Genomic DNA, 7,336 nt, shown 5'->3' with positions numbered 1-7,336 from the left:
ATATTTCAGTCTACTTAATTAACACATGCAGAGTACTCTATTATTATATCACTACCAGGGAAAGTAACCCATTGTAACTCCGTTACATGATGTGCAGAGCTTTCCAGTTCCTCAGCCGAGGGGTTCTAGGAATCGGTTCTACTGTTGCCCTGTAATTCAATAGTAATCCAATCAATCACTCGTTCTTAAATAAATCAGGTTTCGCCGAGGTCAAGTAGTCTCTAATATTTACATAAAAAAACAAAAAAAAAAAAAAAAAACAGTAAATTTCATTGAAACCCTAGAAGCCTACGTACGAGTAAATTAAGAAGCTACGTAGGTGACAGGTCCACCTTAAGGTTCATTCCTTTGAAATGAGAAATCAGCTCTGCCATGATGGGTGACACGCATGTAAGCGTAACACACATTAAAAAAAAAACAAAAAAGAAAAAAAAAAAAAAAAAAAACACAGTCCGGGGATAACTCGCTAAATAACTAAAAGGTGCGGAGTGAGAGCTCCTGTGCTTGAAAATGAGGTTCCATACAAATAATAGTGGAGTCTTCAATCCACCTTTTTGCAAACCTACCGCCTATCTGTTACGACTGAACCAATTAAGGTGCCAGGATAGCTCGGTGAAACCCTCTGCCCTCGTGAAGGGTTAATACAAATTAAATCTGCAGCATATTCATGTGATGGCTTGAGCTTTTAGACATTTAACAGTTTCGTTTCACGAATGTCATTGTAATGCCACGTGCATTCCTTCCCCAGGTTACAGAGAAACACAGCAAAGGTTCAGCGCCGCCGAGAGCGCTTCACACGGCCGATCTGGATTCAAGTCGCAGCCTTTAGGATTTGCCCATGTGGAATCCGGCGGGGCAGCGAAGAAAGGAGGCGATAAAGGGTGCAGAGATCCTTTCCTATAGGAGGCAGTGAACATTTTCAGGTAGCGGTGGTATCCAGAAGGATAAGTCTTCTTCAACAGGCCAGTTCAGTATGGGGCAACAATGTTTCCCCCTCCAGCTGTCACGATGGAGGACACGACCACGAGCTAGTTGCTCTGAAACAATGTTATAATCATTCATTCCTAGACCCATAAGTGCAATGTTGATTGTGAATGTTTTTTTTTGCGTGACATTCAGTCAGGGCAAAACTAGTAGAAATTTATCCCCTCTACTTCACCTGATGACTGAACGATCCAATTATGCATTCATTCCCCCCCCCCAAAAAAAAACGTGCTGATGAAGATGTATAGTCTGCATTTGTGACGGCGTACAGATCTTCATTCTAGCACATTTACACTTAATTCCCCACCCCACATTGCTAAGCCCTACAGCAAAAAAATAAAAAGAGAATAAAAGGCAAAGAATACGACAGACGCTGCTCGCAAGATTTGCTAAATATCACAGATAAACCATCCTCGTGATTAAACGAAAGCAGACGCGAGGAAAGGACTGTGCTTGCACAAAACGCTGAAGTCTCTTCCATGGCGCAATGCAGAGCACAGGGGAGGGTTGGGGTACGACTGCTTTCCCAAATGCATATGCTTTCGGTTATCGGTTCCACACTGAAAAATCATCTCTCTGTCTTTAATTTGTTCCTCTCAACACAATTATGCTTTAAAGACGTCATAGGGTATACTTTTAACCTCTGTGTCGTTGAAGGTTCTAGAGCTCTGCCTTTCGCTGAAGGCCGTTCTGGCCAGAGCGGCGATTCTCAGCTGTTTGGGACCTGAGGGTGATTTGCTTTGAGGGTCCGGAGCGCTCTTCTCGCGGCGGCAGACTTGGCTATTCGGTAACTCCTGCCGACACCTTTAAACTTCCCTTTCCCCACGACCTCCACGGTCACTCGAACCTTCCCATCGTAGGTTCTCTCAGCCGGACTGTTAGAAATACACAAGTCAGAATTACAATCTGATGCACCCAAAAAAAAATGTACAGAGCGTTAACAAGGGAACGTGAGCACTAAGGCGGCAGTAGCTTTGGTAAGTTATGCAGAGCAGGCAAAACAGATCTTGGGGGCCATTCAATTGGAGGACCAAGCAGTATATACAACCATAGAAATGAATACAGAGTACCATGGAATATTTTAATATCCAAGGATAGAGAGATATAGATAGATATATATATATATCCCCAAGGCCTATCACATGATGCACCTCACCTGAATTTAGCAGTTTCCGGCTCCATTTCCAATAGTTCTCGTACCGGAGAACGGGGAACATTAGCAGAGAATTTTTCTGCAGGTAGATGGAAAAGATGCAATCGTCAAAACATTCTAAAAAAACACGATTGCCAGGCGAAATTTTAACGGTTACTATCGATTTGTAAAATCAAGTTTGGGAATCGAGCCATACCTATCAGCGATCTCATCATCGGGTAGTACACCTGCCACACGGTGTTAAGCGACATGCCGCTGTCTATATAAATAGCCCCAGCAAGCGACTCAAATATGTCTCCCATAGCCTTGGGGACTTCTATGTCTTCCTCCTTCTCTTCGTCTTCTTCAGATCTTCTCAACTGTTAAAAGTAAAACGTACAACCCGATAAAAAGAAAGCATCGGAAGGCAAACCCCAAGACGTGATACCGACGTGGGATACAGCCGAGTGGTAAAGGGGCCGTTCCACCTACTCTGCTGATTGTAACTCTTTTGTTAACTAAATAATGCATTAGAAACCTAATTCCCAAAGTATTCACATAAATAAATCGGGAAGAATTGCGAGAGCAGTTTATCCCCATGCCAGACGCGCCTCGCCTCATTGAAACACAATACTGATGACATACGCCAACTGCGCCCCCCCCCCCCACAGGGTTCCATTTGACTCCTATGATCAGTAATCCCGGGTGATTTGTCATACATGTGTAAACATTACGGACCCAACGTAGTAAAATTCGTGGCTCCCACCTCTCCCTAACATAACAGTTTGTGCTCATAAGCCAATGATTGTTGCATCGTCCCGTTGCCGTTGGCCCTGGTTTTCACTTAGTTTTCATTTTGGCTCAACCCCAAAACTTTAAATCCCTTGGAAACTTTGCAACCTTGTGTTAAGGAGCAAAGTAATTCCCTTTACGAGTTTTAGGGTCTGGGGGAAGGGGCATAAAGAGGAAGAAAAAAAAAAAAAAAAAAAAGGAGAATTTGAGCCCTCAATGAACAAGAATCCCAAATAAGTGCGGGGGAAAAAAACATTAATCTGGAGTCTAAGGTTTACGTCCAAATTTAAAATGTTGCAAAACATTTAAACTTAATATAAAAGAAAAACAGAATAAAAACAATCCAAGTAGAGAGACAATAAATGTAAGCGATGGGGTAATAGTGACATCCGCTGGCTACGAAACCTCACAGAAATGGTTGTAGGAAGTTATATTTGATGAATACAGGAAATTTTTAACAGTACCTCAGAGTCCATTCCCTGCATCTCATTCTTCTCTAGTTGGAATTGCACAAAATCATCGATGATATGGAACAGCTCTGGAGAGACCGCCTTGAAGTACTTGTGGTAGTCATATTTCACGGCCAACGATGCGAATATGGTATTGTTGACCAAAGCAGAGCGCAGGTCGGTAAGAACCCCAGGAGAGTGCTGGCGCGGGTCTTCGTAAAGGTGCTTAGTGATGAGGTAGTCCAAAATTGCGTCTCCAAGGAATTCCAAGCGCTGGTAGCAATCTAAACAGGTCAACAAGTCAAACATGAGAAGAGCCTAGACTATTTAAGAAGGCTGAGGACATTCTAGTTGAAGAACACCGATACGTTATATAAAAGATAAAAAAAACCCGCAAGATAAATAGGGCAGTGCCCAAATTACTTTATGGTCATACATACCAGTTATGGTATTGTAATGGTAGGATGCATGGGTGAAAGCCTGCAGAAGGTAGGCCTTGTTTTTAAATCGATAGTTAATTTTCTTCTCAAAGTTTTCAAAGCCGGAGATAAGGTGCTCGAGGGTTTTCTCCGCGTCTGGGTGATCGAACATGCATTTCGGAGGAATCTTCAAATAATTGTATTCGACCCCTTTACAGGGCGACGGTTCCGTTCCGGCGTTATTGCCGCCGCTTGATTTTGCGCCTCTAGACTTCTTTGCTTCCGGAAGAACTTTCAGGCCCAGGGAGCAGAGGAACATCTGAGCGGCTCTCTCGCCGCAGCTCGTCAGATAGCAGCCCAGTAACGCTTCCACGCAGTCGGCAATGCTTTTGTCCGCAATGCATTGTTCAGTGTGCAAGTCATAAGAAATGGACTGCTTTCCGGCATCAACCCCGCAGTTTTCTTCTGATGGATTCCAAAATCCCACCACAAAGTCATCCTCCTCCGCGGCCTTGCTCGGATCGAGGTAGCACATGGCATCCCAGGAACTGTAATCAAAGTCGTCAAAGTCTGAGGCAAACTGAGCGTTTTCGGACGAACATTTCTTTGGCATTCTCCACTCGTAATTGGGATCGGGTGGAGAAAACCGAGACAAAGGAATCTTCTTTCCGAATGCGCCGGACCCCATTAACATACTGTCTATGAACTTTATATGTTCCTGGTCATACTCGAGGAAGTCATCGTCAAAGTCAGTTTCCTCCTTGGGGTTCCTCCACATTAGGTCTTCATCCTCTTCGTCGTCAAAGTCTTCGTACATTTTGCCATTGGCTGTGACACTTTCACCGCTCTAAGAGGACAAAAAGAAGAATTAAACTCACAATATGCACCAACACTAGGAGAACTAAGGGACACTCGTTATACCATTACATATATTTCCTTTGCAATCGATGATTTCAATTTGAGTTTATAATTTGGACAGTACCAACCTCAATACATACACCAGAGCAACTCTGTTCACATTAGCAATTAAAAAGTTGACTAATAAAGTTTCCATGATTCAAAGTACACAATAATTAACCCATTCTGCCTTTTTTTTTTTTTTTTTTTTATAGCCACTGTAGCGCCTGGATAGCTTTCCCCCCCCCCCTACTGCACATTGTATAATTTTCAATCATTTTGGTCATTTTTTTTGAATGATAAAAAAATGTAATTAAATGCACTGTCCTTGGGAATAAGTTATTGTACAGACCGAGTCTATAAACCGTGCCGAGGTCTCTGGAGTGTTATACATAGCTATCACGTTTCATTTTGCTCAAGACAGATTTCCTTATTCATAAAAAAAAAAAGTGCATTTCCAACTCACAGTTTCATTAGTTTCCCATTTATCCGAGGTGCTTTTATCCTGGTTCACAACATATCCAGGGGGGAGCCAGTTCACCGGCGGATCGAATATTGACACGACCATACGGCTTGGCGAGCCCTTCTTCTTTCCGAGCCGATAAAGGTTACAGTTACTAACCTGCAATGGAAATATTCATGTTAAAACTAAGAGAAAGAAAAAGGAATAGCATAATTCATATTATATAAATATATCCCAAGAAACCCCAAGACATTTCAGGGAAAGCAAAGGGTCATTGGTCGTCTTTATGGAATTCGGGATATTAATAAGACTTCTGTAAGCTATTCTAATCAAGCCTGTAAAGAAACAAAGGTTTAGAGTAAACTTAAATCACGCGATCCAAATGGCGTCGCGCTCTGCTCACCTTCTTGCTTCTCATGTAGGACAGACGCCCCTCGTGGGCATCAGGATACGTACAGAACAGGTACGTGGTGATGGCGTGTTTCAGGAAGGAATCTCCGAGCATCTCGAGGCGCTCCAGGTTGAATCCGTCGCTGGCGTTAGACAAAGTCAAGGCTTGTAGGATAAGACCGGGGTTCGGGCCGAGGGTTTTTGGAGAGTACCCACCGGCAGGCCCGTTAGCAGAAGGGCCTTCTTCTGCTCCAACGCAAGCAACGTCTGAAGGACACGTGCTGTGGGGACACTCATCTGAGGTAGGTTCGGTGGCTTTTCCGTCACTCCCAATACATTCATCGTCGGGTGCGGGTTGGTTCTTATTGGGTATTTCTTGAACAGGAAGTGAGGTAGATGATTGTGCTGGTATTTCCTGTGTGCAGCGATTCAGTCGATTCCCCGGGAAGACTGCACGGCTTTCTGCATCGCAATCCCCGTTGCTAAGACCGTTGCAAGAAACAGCTTTGAGCGCCCCGGGACAGTCAGAGATATGGGCGTCGTGGAGGTGACTGGGGGCTTTGTTACAGGACAGTGCGCACTTCACAGATATTTGGTCGTTGGGTTCGGGGGAGGTCTCGGGGTTAGCAGCGGCTGTATAAACTTTACACTCACTCTTGTTTTCGACAGATGGGACGCTTTGACTAGAGGTGAAAGACTTGCTGTCAATGGATCTTTTCCACCCAAAGTCTAAGTTTGGATATCTGGAAGAAAAAATGCATACAATAAGGACAGCAAAAATCCAAAAATACTCAAATTTCAATGAATAAACCCAGAATGTCTCTTTTGGCTCTTAATGTTTCATGTAATTTCCAAGAACATATGGGGGGGGGGGGGCACACTTAAAACAAGACTACAATGTGCAAAATTGTGTAATTTTCACAATAAATTGTGAAAAGAAAAAGAAAAACCTACCTAAAATCTTCGGGTAGAGCTTTCACCCCAACACCCGCATCTATCGCAGTCTGTGCTCTCAGCTCTTCGGCAATCAGCAGGCAATGCAGGCGGTACAGAATGCTCGGCAGGCACACTGCTTTCCTCCATAGCGAAGCTGGGATGGGATGTATCGCGCAGAGCTCCGGGACCAGGATCTGCCAGACAAACAGCGGTCAGCCGAGGCCGAGGACCCATACCCTATCGCGCAATACTAGACGCAGAGGTTACCTGTTTGTTCTGCAGGCTTTCCCCACTTGGCTTTGCGCTTCTCGGCGCTGCTCAAAGGTAGAGCTTTCCCCTTCTGATTCAGATGCCGCGGAGTCAGCAGGTTAAGTCTGAAAAAAGTATTTTATTTTTTTTTTAAATTAATAAATCAATACTACAACAAACCTATCCAGTTTGCTTGGCCGATCCCTGTACGAGGGTTTAATTAAAAAGATTCCCCTTGTCTGTGTTTGATGAACCAACACAAAGTAGGGTCTCGTTTGAAAGCATAGAAATACGTAAAACTTATATAAAAACACAATTTGTGCAATTTTCTTAGAAATTATTTACACTTTAGTTGAACAATTACCGAACTTACATTCAGCAATATTTTCCGATTACAGACATACCCCACATCTGGTTGAGATCATCAGCGACGTCTGAGGAGGGAATGGCGGATCGCGTGATCAGGCATTCTATAAGTAATGGCTTACCGGCAGTGCCGGCTTTTGTGGACTGCGGGAGTCCAGGCTGTCAAAAGAAAGCCTGATCTCTCATATAGCAGCCTAGATTTGTCCTCGCTGCTGCAAGAAAGTCAGCAGGTACATGTACGTCCTAAAAGGCCTTCTAA

The 7,336-nt window shown here is 43.9% G+C and overlaps 1 pseudogene; it reads right to left on the bottom strand.

Moving 5' to 3' along the window:
• Window positions 1-1,693: 1,693 nt before the first annotated feature.
• Window positions 1,694-6,836, bottom strand: LOC149273361 (endoribonuclease Dicer-like; annotated as a pseudogene).
• Between the last annotated feature and the right edge of the window lie 500 nt (window positions 6,837-7,336).

Source organism: Sceloporus occidentalis, unplaced genomic scaffold (genome assembly GCF_023333645.1).
Source record: "Sceloporus occidentalis isolate IW3139 unplaced genomic scaffold, rSceOcc1.0.p SCAF_383, whole genome shotgun sequence".
Lineage (NCBI taxonomy): Eukaryota > Metazoa > Chordata > Lepidosauria > Squamata > Phrynosomatidae > Sceloporus > Sceloporus occidentalis.
This window is presented reverse-complemented; position numbering and strand designations above follow the sequence as displayed.